At 34.9% G+C, this 13,593-nt stretch overlaps 1 pseudogene; it reads left to right on the plus strand.

The window, feature by feature from the left end:
• Positions 1–380: 380 nt before the first annotated feature.
• Positions 381–13,593, plus strand: part of LOC101431632 (B-cell CLL/lymphoma 7 protein family member A-like) — a 107,791-nt pseudogene continuing 94,578 nt past the window's right edge.

Raw genomic sequence — 13,593 nt, forward strand, 5'->3', positions numbered from 1 at the left:
AGTGAACACATTTTGGAGCATTGCTACATAGCATGGATTATAGTTTATGTTGTAGTTTACCCTCTCCCCCAGTCCATTCAGTGGGTTATGGCAGGATATATAATATCCTACATCTGTGCCTGCAATATCATTCAGGACAACTTCAAGTCCCCAAAATGCCTCCATTTCACACCTCTTCTTCCCTCTCCCTCCCCTCAGCAACTTTCGTGGCCACTGTCTCCACATCAATGATGCAATTTCTTCCATTGCTAGAGTTACAATAGTTCTATAGTAGAATACCAGTAAGTCCACTCTAATCCATATTTTATTCTTCCATCCTGAGAATCCTGGGATGGTGATGTCCACTCCACCTCTAAATCAAAAGGGGGCTTAGGTCCGACATGGCTGATGGATGGGAATCTCCTGCTTGCAGCTGTAGGTTCTCTCAGTTCGCTGGTGTGGTGATTGACCATGCTCACCTCCTGTTAGCTGACCTGGATAAATCCAATGAACTGGAGAGTAGGTGTTGCAACTCTGCTGAGGCTCAGGGCCAAACTGGCACATGGACAGTCCAGAGATTTAAGTCTCCTGGGCACACACCAACCCCAGTGCCAACCACAGTTTCAGTAAAAGTGGCAGAAGAGGCATGTGTAGAAAGGTCACATCTGAGTCCAACTCCATCACACTCAGGAGCACAAATCCCAAAGGAGGGCGCACTGGCAAGGCACTGAACTCCAGAGCCATCTGCCATGACTACAGGGCCTGGGTGTCTCCATAGCTCTCAGGAGAACCGCTATCTGGGGTTGTATCTACTTTGGCTGTCTCTGGGATCATGCTGAGATGTACGTAAGGTGGACACCTCTGGTGACCTCCCAACTCATTTTGGAGTCTCTTACCATATAAACTCCAAATAAAGATAGTTATGATTCTATGTTTATCATGATCAAAAGAAATTATTTTCCTATTTTACTTACAATTTATTTCAGAATGGTTGCTAAATGTTCTCATTTACATTAGCATCTTATGATATAATCATCCAAGTTTCCTAAATCTATTGCTATATTATATAAATATATTTTAAGAGTGAACAATCGTAATGCTTTTTAATGAATTATTGGCAAAAATATGCCCAGAAAATCAAATAATAGGAAGAAGTATATTTTTGCTACTCTCTATAATTGTTTAGGCATATACTGTATACTCCACCATAACTCAATTAGTAGTGTCCCAAACTTTATTGACACAAAAATAGAGTATGTTACTCTGAAGTTACTTAAATGATCAAGACAGTCTTGCAAATTTAGCTGTTTGAGAATTCATAGGGTGTAGCTGCATAATCTAAATCTGTCATGATACTAATTTAATTTTGGCAAGATCTGGTTGATGTTATGCCTAAGACAAGTAGTTTTGAAGTTAACTGAATCTACTATCTGACTAGAACTCCCAGGAGAATGCCTGAGATTCCAGGAATATCCCCATTTAGTGGGCATCTGTTTTGATTAATCTAAACTGATGAAAATGAGTCATAAGGAAACAGAGAGCTATATGAAGATACCCCTGCCTCTCTGCCTCTCTAAGAAGTTGTTTGCCATCTCCCCACCCAGTCTTGCATGACCTTCAGTTTTCCTTCTCCTCCCACAAAAGATAAAGGCCTTTAGATGTAGTCTGGACATCCACTAAATAATTGTACTTTATTAGAGACTGAACTGTGTTATAAATCAGATTCTTGAAGGGAGCAATATGCAGGATTTTACTGTTTCCAACAAGCAGCATATGATAATATTTTCCTTTTAACACTTAATGAATGGATTTAATTTTTATGAAAAATCTTGTTCATTCTTGTTTATTGTGATAACTGCAAGTTGCTTTAACTGTTTTCATTTTATTTTATTCTTTCACTTTATTTTACATAATTACAATTATATTGCTCTACTTTTACTCCTTTCTTTCAATAAAAAAGAATAATGGCTTGATCATATATTTCTTTCATGATTTTCCTGTTCTATTTTTCAAATTTTTCTACTGGAGTCTACTCATGTCTAACAATCAGAGGTACACCTTTATATTTGCTTTCTTTTGTCAAGATTAAATATCAGTATAAACCTCATCAAAGATGTTTTACTTTTTCACACCTTTACTGGTAAAAACCTGAGATTTGTGGCATTTTTCCTCCTTTTTATTTCCCTCCTGTCTTTAATGGATTTGCATAAGAGATTTAGAGTTTTCATTTTGAATTATTCCTAGTTTCCTTTTTTTTACATACCGAGGCCAGAGAGAGAACCTTGTATATGGCAAGCTGGTGCTCATCCACTGAGCTACACTGGCTTTCCTGAGTTGTTTTTTCTGTTTTGTTTTGGTTTGGTTTTAAGAGGTACTGGGGATTGAACTCAGGACCTCATACATGGGAAGCAAGCACTCAGCCACTTGAGCTATATCAATTCCCCCTGGTTTCCTTTTCAATTTTTTTTTTCAGTTGCTTCAAGAATCCTTACTTGACACTTATATAGTTCCTAGTCCAATAAGAATTTGAGTAAATATATATAAGTATTTATGAAACAAGATTCATTACATACTAAACATTTATGGACTTTGTATCCATACCATTTCTTACCCACACCATTCATCTAGAACTCAACAATGAGAACTGCAAATCCTAAAGTGCCAGTGTCCAACCAAAATAAATCAAACAAAAAAACTGGAGAATACCAGAAGCAACTATTTTTCCTCTATGCCTACTTGAGAATTTTCTCCATAAATAACCACAAGAGCAGTTACCCAGACAGCCCAGACATAGGTTAGAGTCTGACTTAAAGAAGTAGAAAATCCTCTCCCCCATTTGTCCTGCCTCCAGCATGTCCTTGCTCATTCTCAGTTTGCTATTTACTCAAACTGAGTCATGGGGATTTTGTTCTTAGTGCTGGCTTCCCCTGGAGGATCCATCTTTCAGTTACAGGGCAGAACTTGCCTGGTTCACTCATCAAGGAAGTTAGTTCACCCACAATTTATAACCCTTCCCTGAAGCCTCGGATTCCAAAGCTGCTCAGCACTCTCTCTGCCCTTCCTGTGGTTTCTGGGTTTTCCCTAACTATTGGAGGAACTCAAAATTCCCTGCATGTACCCTCCCTACTTAATAAAGAAATACATTTAAAAATCAAAATATCTAAGAAAAATCCTAGGCAATTTTAGGTCTGTTGACTATTATCTCTTCATAACAGCTTTGTATCAGCACTCTAGCTTGAATAGTGAATGACAGAGAGTTAGCAATTGTTGGAACTTTAGCTCCCACTCACCCACATACTCCTCAATCATCAGGAAAGTCAAAACTTACCATGCTATTCCTCTTCTAAAATAATAGCTAACACTGATTGAGCACTTTCCACATGAAAGTGAGTACTATACCTGTATTTCCTATAATCCCTACAACTCCATGAAATAGGACTATTATCCCCTTTTTACAAATAAGGAAACTGAGCCAGAAAGCTCTGGTGCAGTAAATACAAGTTCAGAGAGCTGGTAAGCAAGAGAGCTGGGAGTTAATATCCCTCAATATATTTCCACTGGGTTCATGTCTCAACCCTCACGTTCACCTCTAGCCCTCCTTAAGTCACCTTTCATGCCTGTCATATAACACTTTTGGCATCCTCCAGTCATGTCACCCTAACGCAAGAGTCCCAGCCTTCCCACAAATTACCCTTCCTCCTAACATATATTCTCCCTCGTGGCTGTCTCCTCCTTTCATCACCTGGCTTACATTACCTTTAGCTCCGATCAAACAGCAACATTTCTAAAATTGGTCTAATGTCCTCTCCCCACCATTCCCAGATCTTGTTTCCCTAGTTACCTCAAAAGAAGGGATTTGGCCCAATGGATAGGGCATCACGCCTACCACATGGAAGGTCCAAGGTTCAAACCCAGGGCCTCATGACCCATGTGATGAGCTGGCCCATGTGCAGTGCTGATGCGTGCAAGGAGTGCTGTGCCACTCAGGAGTGTCCCCTGCATAGGGCAGCCCCACACACAAGGAGTGCGCCCCATAAGGAGAGCCACCCAGTGTGAAAAAAGTGGAGCCTGCCCGGACATGGCAACGTACACACGGAGGAATGATGCAGCAAGATGACACAACAAAACGAGACACAGATTCTGGGTGCTTCTGACAAGAATACAAGTAGACACAGAAGATCACACAGCGAATGGACACAGAGAGCAGACAATGGGGGGAGGGGGGAGAGAAGAGAAATAAATAAAAAATAAATCTTAAAAAAAAAAAAGTCCCTCTTTGATTCTGATTAGCTATATTCCCAGATCCAGGCCAAGTGCCACATACATGCTGTATTCTTCATTAGTGATATTTTTGATTGAATAAATATGCATAATCTTTCATGTTTATGCCAAGAGTCTGATGCATAGAAATTTGGGGACTCATCTAACATCTAGACCCCATGATATTTTACTATGCAAGACTGCTTCTAACACAATTAATTGTTAAAAAACCTCATTTCCCAAAAATTATATTTGGTATATATATATATAGAGAGAGAGAGAGAGAGAAGTTGTTAGATAGAAATATATTAAAAGGCCTATTATAGAGTATTAACTATATTGGTTTAAGCTTATGAATATACAACATGCATAAAAAATGTTGAAATGTAAATTGCATTGCACTGATGAGCAGTTGCTCTGTAGCAGCCACACTCTCAGTGGTATACAACAATAAAGTTTTTTCCCCTCAAGGTCCTTTGTATTCCCTGGGGTGTCTGTGCTCTTTTAGCTTGGTGGTTGTGGACTGACCCACTGTATTTCATCTGGGGATCAAGCAAAGCTCTTCTGAGAGTAATGACCCTGGTGTAAGAGAGCAATCCCAAACTCATAAGGCCATTTCAAATCCCTACTTATTATATCAGTTCTGCTAACATCCACTGGCCAGAGCAAGTCAGGTGTTGAGGCCCAAGTAACTGGGTGAGAAAGGAAGCTTCTCCTTTATGGGAGAGTCTTCACAGCAATATGCATAGGTACCACTGGGGGATGTAGGGATGAGGAAATAGACCCAATGGGAAGTGGACTTGGCCCAATGGAAAGGACATCCTCCTACCACATGGGAGACAATGTAGACAAGATGGACAAATTCCTAGAAAAACACAAACCACTTACACTGACTCTATAAGAACTAGAACACCTCAACATACAAATCACTAGTTAAGAGGTTGAAATAGTCATCAAAAACCTCCCAAAGATGAAAAGTCCAGGACCAGATAATGTCACAGGTGAATTCTACCACCATTCAAAGCCAATCTGGTACAAATCTTGCTCAAGCTCTTCCAAAAAACTGAACAGGAAAGAACAATTACTAAACTCATTCTATGAAGTCAAGATCACCCTAAGACCCAAAACAGATAAATATACTATGAAAATATAAAATTACAGACCAATACCTCTAATGAATATAGATGCAAAAGTACTCAACAAAATACTTGCAAATCGAATCCAAAAGAACATTATCCCAGGTACACAAGGATGGTTCAACACAAGAAAATCAGTTGGTATAATAAGCATCATTGATAAATTGAAGAAGAAAATCACATGATCCTCTCGATTGATATAGAAAAGACATTTGACAAAATATACCATCCTTTCTTGATAATAACACTCTGAACAACAGGATAGAAGGAAGTTTTCTCAATATATTAAAGCACATATATGAAAACCTACAGCTCATGTTGTACTCAACAATGAAAGTCTGAAAGCTTTCCAACTGAGATCAGAAAAAACAAGCATGACCACTGTCACCACTGTTTTTCAATATTGTGATAGAAGTTCTAGCTGGAGCAATTAGGCTAGACAAAGAAATTAAAGTCACCCCAATAGGAAAGGAAGAAGTAAAACTTTCACTTGTTGCTGATGATATGATCCCATATCTAGAAATTCCCGAAAAACCCACAACAAAGTAACCAGAACTTAATAAACAAGTTCAGTAAAGTGGTGCAATATAGGATTAATATGCAAAAATTAATAGTAGTTTCTATGTAGTACTGATGTGCAATCTGAGGAGGAAATCAGAAATAAATTCCATTTATAATAGTGACTAAAAGAATCAAATATTTAGGAATAAACTTAACTAGAACACCAGGGACCTGTATTCAGAAAACTACAAAACATTGCTAAAAGAAACCAAAGAAGACTTAAATAAAAAGAAGGCTGTTCCTGTTTATGGATTGGAAGACTAAATATCATGAAGATGTTCATTCTATCCAAATGGATTTACATATTCAACACAATCTCAAGAAAAATCCCAACAGCCTTTATTGCAGAAAAAGTAAAGCTAATCCTCAAATTTATTTGGAAGGTAAGGAACTCTGAACAGCCAAAAATGTCTTTTAAAAAGAACCAAATTGGAGGACTCTCACTTCCTGACTTCGAAGCTTAGCTAAAGTGACAAAAAGAGCATGGTACTGGCACAAAGACAGACAAACTGACCAATGGAAATAAATGGGGAACTCAGAAATAGACCCTTACATCTCGAGTTAAGTGATGTTTGACAAGGCTATCAAACCCTACCACCTGTACCAAAACAGTCTTTTCAACAAATGGTGCTGACAGTACTGTATAGCCATATCCGAAAGAAAGAGGACCCATGTCTTACAATTTATACCAAAATTAACTCAAAATGGATTAAGGACCTAAAGATAAAGCAACAACCATAAAACTACTAGAAGAAAATGTAGGCAAACTTCTTCAAGAGCTTGTGGTAGGTGGTAGTTTTTTAAACCTTACAACCAAAGCATGAGCAAAAAAAGAAAAAATAGATTAGTGGGAACTCCTCAAAATTCAACACTTTTGCACCTCAAAGGACTTTGTCAAAAGGGTGAAAAGGCAGGCGACTGAATGGGAGAAAATATTTGATAATCACATATCTGATAAGGGTCTAATATCCATGATACAAAAAGAGATCATACAACTCAACAAGAAAAAGAGAAACTATCTGATTAAAAAATGGGCAAAAGACTTTTAAAGGCAATTATTCAAAGAGTTACAAATGGCAAAAAAAAAAATACACATGAAAAAGTGTTCAATATCACCAGCGATTAGGGAAATGCAAATCAAAACTACAATGAGGGAGTGAATGTAGCTCAAGTGGTTCAGCTCGTGCTCCCATATACAAGCTCCAGGGTTTGATCCCTAAAACCTCCTAAAAACGAAACAAACAAATGAAAAATGAAAAAAGAACTCTTATTGTGGAGCAGGTTCATCTCAGTGGTTGAGTACCTGCTTCTTTCATTTGAGGTCCTGGGTTCGATCACGGGCTCCTTCTAAAAAACAACAACAACAAAAAAAAACAAGCAAACAACAACAAAAAAACTACAGTGAGATATTATTTTACACCTATTAGACTGGCTGCTATTAAGTCAGAAAACATTAAGTGTTGGAGAGGATGCAGAGAGAATAGGAACACTTATTCCTATGCTGGTGGAATGTAGAACGGTATAGCCATTGTGGAGAACTGTTTGGTGGTTCCTAAGGAAGTTCACTATAGACTTACAATGTGACTTGGCAATACCATTAATAGGTATATACCCAGAAGAACTGAGATCAGTGACATGAACAGACATCTGCACACTGATGTTCATAGTGGCGTTACTCAAGATTGCCAAAAGTTGGATACAACTCAGGTGTCCATCAACTGATAAACAGATAAGCAAATTGTGGTGTATATACAAGATAAAATATTATGCAATGATAAGTAGAAATGAAGTTGTGAAGCATATGACGACAATGGATGAACCTGGAGGACATTATGTTGGGTGGAGCAAGCCAGACACAAGAGGGCAAATACTGTATGACTACTGTTATGAATTAAATGTATTGTGTAAACTCATGGAGTTAATTATTAGTGTATAGGTCACCAGAATATAGAAGGAGGGTGGAGAATGGAAAGTCAAGGGTTAATCTGTGCAGAATTGGTAAAAAGGTTGTAAATCTTTGGAATTAAATAGAAATGGTGGAAGTTGTCATAGTGTTTGTAAGTAGCAGAGCTATTTTATTAGTACGACAGTGCTTGAAAGGGTAAGTCTAAGGTGATATATATTACTAGATTGAAAGCTAAAAAATGTAACATGGAACTGAATAACATAGTGAAGCCTCATGTAAAATATGAATAAGGGTGATATTGCATATATAAGACTCTTTATACAAAATATAAACACAAATAACCAGAGAGATAGAAACAGATAGCAGCAATGTACGGCAAGGGAAGCATAGGGAGATTGAGAGATATGTTTTTGTTTGTTCATTTCTTTTTATTATTATTATTGGAATATTGAAAATTCTCTAAAAATGATTGAAGTGATGAATGCACAACCATGTGATTATACTGAATACCAGTGATTTCACACTTCGTATTGTTTCATGCTTTATTAACATTTATCAATAAAACTGAGTTTTAAAATAAATGGGAAAAAAATGAAAGAATTTAAAGATCATAAAAAAAAAAATCTGATTTCCCATCCAAGTAGTAACCAGGCCTGACCCTGCTTAGCTCCTGAGATCAGATGTGATTGAGCATGTTCAGGGTAGTATGGCTATCTGTATGGTATGAGCTATAGTTCATAGTAATATTTTGAAGATGCTCTTCCGTAGTTTTCTACATAGGTAGGGAGGTGTACGTGAGCCCTGTATGATGATATGTGTGCTTGTTTTGTAAATTCACACATTTTATTATACACTTATTGTTTATGTATGTTCATGTTTGAATGATATAATTTAATAAAATTTTATTTTTAAAAAATTCTTTGCTCAAAAGTAGAATGTCTTATCTTGTTTAAAGCATGGCTCTCTGGAAAGCTTTAAGGAGAATTGCCATTGGTCTTAGTCTGGACAGAGCTGCTATCAAAAAAGCTATGCAATGGATTGTTAAAACAAAAATTTATTGACTGCTGATTTTGAGGCTAAAATGGGTGTAAAATTGATGTGCTGGTGAGGGCGTTGTTTCTCCCTGAAGACTGTGGCATTCTGTGCCAGCTGCCAGCAATTCTTGAAGTTCCTTGGTATTCCGTTCTTTTCCAGCTCCCGCTGCTTTCCTGTTTCCCACTCTTTCCCATGGCTTTCTTCTTATGTCTACTGTTTATAACAGACCAATAATCTGAATTAAGACCCATCCTCATTCAGCTGGGCCATTCCTTAATTAAAAGTAACACCTGTAAAAGGTCCTATTTACAATGAGTTCACATCCACAGGAATACAAATGAAGATTAAGACCATGTTAAATCGGGTATATAATCCAGCCTACCGTACCACACCTGTGTAACTTAAATAACCAGTCTGCACAAACAGTTACTTTATTTAGTTAAATTGTCTCTAACAATGGAATTAAACTTTGTTCACCTCTATTCAATCAATTACAATTCCTAGAGATATTCTATCAATCAGGAATCTAGATTGTGGACTCCTGTTTTGTTTTGTTTGCTCTTTTCCAGTACCTGTGTGTCCTAGCGGGAGACTTCACGGAGGGTTATCTTATCTTACCAAACATTTTTTTAAAAAATGTTTATCTCATATCATATCTTGGAATGGAATTTTATAGAGTTACAGAGGTGGGAAAGAGTTTTCTATAATAATTGTATCTCAAATTTATATTTTTCACATTTCAGACTATTATTAAAGCTTTGACGCACTTAGATCTCATCTGCAGACAAACATACACACATACTGTGGTTTTTTTTTATACCTGATAAGGACGCTGATTGAAAAGGAAAAAGGAATAAACACATACTCTGCATCAGCCAAATAATACATAAACCTTTAAAAATGTATCATCAAGTGATCAACCTAGAGATAACTAACTGATGCCAAGAAAAATACCTAAAGAACTTGCCAAGGAGCCAGATGCTCCCACTGCTAAGATATCTCGGGTAGATTGGCAGGGACATCTTAAAACTGGCACACCTACAATTATCTCTCACACTACACCATCGAATGGTTCGGGCTACTTATTTAAAAATAGTTTGTTTCTTCTGAATCGAATGTGAATCCTATGTGTAGATTTATTCTATTCTCATAGAGAATCAGTAATTTACTGTTTTTTTTTTTTTTTTGGGTAAGGCATGAGAAAGAAAATGAGTAAAATAGATTTCTTTAACCTAAATAGATTATTAGATAAAAGTGATATGTCATTCAATAGTGCAAACTCTTTCTACAATTGCTTTTATTTCCATTTATTCAACAGCTTTCTGAAAATTGGTTTACAGAACTTCAATCAGTGGATGAAAAATTAAACTTTAATTAGCAGGTGTTAAAACATTGACATGCTATGAATTTTGCACCCCCCCCCAAAAAAATCCTGCTTTTCTTCATTTGTAATCTAAGTATTTTAGTATTATATGGACATGATGAATCGAGTATTTAATTGATTTATATGTAATTGAATATGCTGCAAAGTTTTTATTGCAACTTAAAAAGGCACCAAAATTCTTTCTAGTTTTCTTTGCCTTTCTCCAAATAGCATTTTAATGTGTCAAAGGCATGACAATATTTCCCACCAAAGCCACTGAATTTAAGAAAATTTTCTTCTCAGTGTATCAGGGCAAATTTAAACAATCATGCTACTTTTGATTCTCTATAGTGACTACACTATTATTTTTATAAATGTGCCAGCAATCTTTCAAAATATTGGTTTTAGTAATCCAAAGTTAGGAAAATTTTGAAACTCTCATTTTTTAAAAGATCATATTTCCACAGATCTTATGGAATACTGTGCCAAGTGAGAAAAAAGAATAGAAAACATTTGTTAACAGGAAAACATTTGTAAGGTTCATACAAAATAAAAGAACTGAGAAACTTTGCTATAAATATATCTTTTAAGTATATTCAAAAATATTTTATAGTGTAGGTGGCTAATATTTTAGAGAGGGTTTTCAGGAATGTAAGAATAATAGCTTGTGTTGGTGCTAAAAATTGGGATACACATAGTTTAAGAAAGTACGGAAATCTCTAAATTTTGTTCTTTCCTCTGACTACTGAATATTAAAAGTGAGGCTTACTTAATAATGCCATGTATGTTCAAAAACCTGCATACTGAAAGAACATAAATTGAGTTATTTACAGGGTACTGTCAGTACATTTGTACAATTATTATACTTAGCAAATATTTCTCATTAAGAGGTTTTAAATCAGTATTAATCAAACATATGTAAAAAGAATGAGACAGATTGCCATTTTCTTGATACACACAATATATTTCTGCAGTATCAGCATATGTCTAAGAACAATATGTGCCCTCATGTGTATATACCATATATTAACTTAAGATCTTCACATACACTATTTAACCTAAAATCAACAATGTTATAACAAAGTATATTGAGGTTATGTATGCATGTGTTGAATCCATTACAGAAACAGCAGCCACTGGAAAAGCAATGTGGGATTGAAACACATATATGTTATTATTAAAGCAATGAATACCAGATTTGAAGGGACTTTAAAGTAGAGGATTATTTTCTTTAGCCAGACGGAAGACTTCTCCCTTGGGACCTTGTTTGCCAGAATGATAACTAGGTGGGAGAATATCAGCAGCTGGCATGATAATGAGTCCTCTTCATTGTAAATGAGTTCATTATTATTCCATTCTTGCAGTCTCATAATTCACAGTTGCATGCCATTTATACAGAAGTAAAACAATTGATATTATATATAGGTAAACCCTGGCAACTTACAAGAACAACATTTACAAACACCAGGAACAAACTGGGAAGTATATGCAGATGAAACTAGATGATAAAGGAAAAATAGGGGCTTAAAAGTTTCCAAAAATAGCCATTCTTATTAAACAACAACAAAAAAATCAAAAGCAAATACTTACTAATTTGTATTCTATATAACTGGGGTTCAGTTTTGTTTTATCATTATATCAACTAGAAGTGAGAAGATTATATACCCTATCTGAAATGTAAGGTGGACAAACAACACTCATTTTGTGGACCATAAATGATTTCTCAAAAATTAATTTTTCATATAAAAGGGAATCATGCCACAATATGAAAAATAAGCTCAAATGTATGTAATTAATTAAGTTTAATAGTAACTGGAAATAACAGTTTTTAATTTCAGAGAGGTTCCTGACTTTAGCATATAATGGACAGGAATCTGAGAATACAGAATAGGAAAAAAAAAAAGGCTTGAATTAATCAATATTACAGCTTGGAAATGCACAGCTGTTTTGGAATACGAAAATGAAAAAGTAAAAAGTAAGGATCTTTCTCGTCTATTTTTTTATTATCATTATTGAAATAATGAAAATGCTATAATAATGATTGAAGTAATGAATGCACAACTATGTGATTATAGCAAATACCATTGATTGCACAGTTTGGATGAATTGTATGCTTTATTATGTGTGTCAATAAAATTGATTTGTTTTAAAAAAACATATGTGGAGTAGAAACTTTGAAAATTTAAACACATATTAATCGTTAATTCTCTAAAATTGCTTGGCTACAACATGTTAAAAATGAATATTTTAGATAATAGGGATCATCAAAATTTTGATATGAGCATAATCAAAACATAAAACTTGTCAAAGAGAATCAGTTTAGATAGTTTAATGTAAATCAGTTTAAAGTACATAAAAAATGAGAAATATAACTTGTCATCATATGCAACAAATGGCTAATATGTTTAGGTAGCAAACACACAAAAATAGAAAAAAGGTTTAATTGTAGGTTTGTGTAATGGTAAAAATATCAGTGTTAAGGTAAAATAGATATGATTTTAAAAATAGATTTATTGAGCATAAAATCACTTAGAAAATACAGAAATCAAGTAATATGATATGCATGTAAAATATTAAGGAGACCACCTACCCTACAGTATGCATGCAGTCCATTCCATGGGCCGTGTAATTTTCTCATTTTCTAGTTTTTAATAAACTCTTTACTCCCTTGCAAAAAAAATTAAAGAAAGTAATGGTGAAATACAACCCATTACTAAACTGGGGATGAGAAAAAGATAAGTGTTCAAGTAATGAGAAAAAATGAAAGATAGCCTTGATAGCTAGGAAAATATGTTTAAATGGAAAACTTTCATTTTCATTTTGTAATTTTGTAATTCAGTGAACAAAGAATATAGTCAAGATCTCCAAAACTTAAACTGGTAAATTTAGATAAATTGAGTTTATAGAAAATTCAACTCTAGTTGTTTACCTAATTATAGAAAAATTAATAATAGAGAAATTAATATTAAATGATTGGTCAAAAGTCAATTAACTTTATTATCTGTAAGTAAAAATACATCTGTTAAATATTTTGTTCTCTTTCAGTATTTAGTTTCGAAATTTCAAGTTATTTAAACAAAATAGACTAGGATATGAGAACTAAAACTACTAACAAGTTAATCCAAAGACAGAAGCTGCAATGCCCATTTTGGAGCACTCAAAGGACACAAGAACAGAATAAGAAATCTTGTTATAGGCACACAAAGGTGAAATGTAGGAAATTACAGAACTATATATATATATATATAGTGGAATTATTCAATAGTAAGAGACACTGATTTATGAAGAAATATAGAAATAAACATTCTTAAAGAGTAAACAAAGATTACTAGGTAATGTTCAATAGTATAAAT

Source organism: Dasypus novemcinctus, chromosome 16 (assembly GCF_030445035.2).
Source record: "Dasypus novemcinctus isolate mDasNov1 chromosome 16, mDasNov1.1.hap2, whole genome shotgun sequence".
In the NCBI taxonomy this organism is placed as follows: domain Eukaryota; kingdom Metazoa; phylum Chordata; class Mammalia; order Cingulata; family Dasypodidae; genus Dasypus; species Dasypus novemcinctus.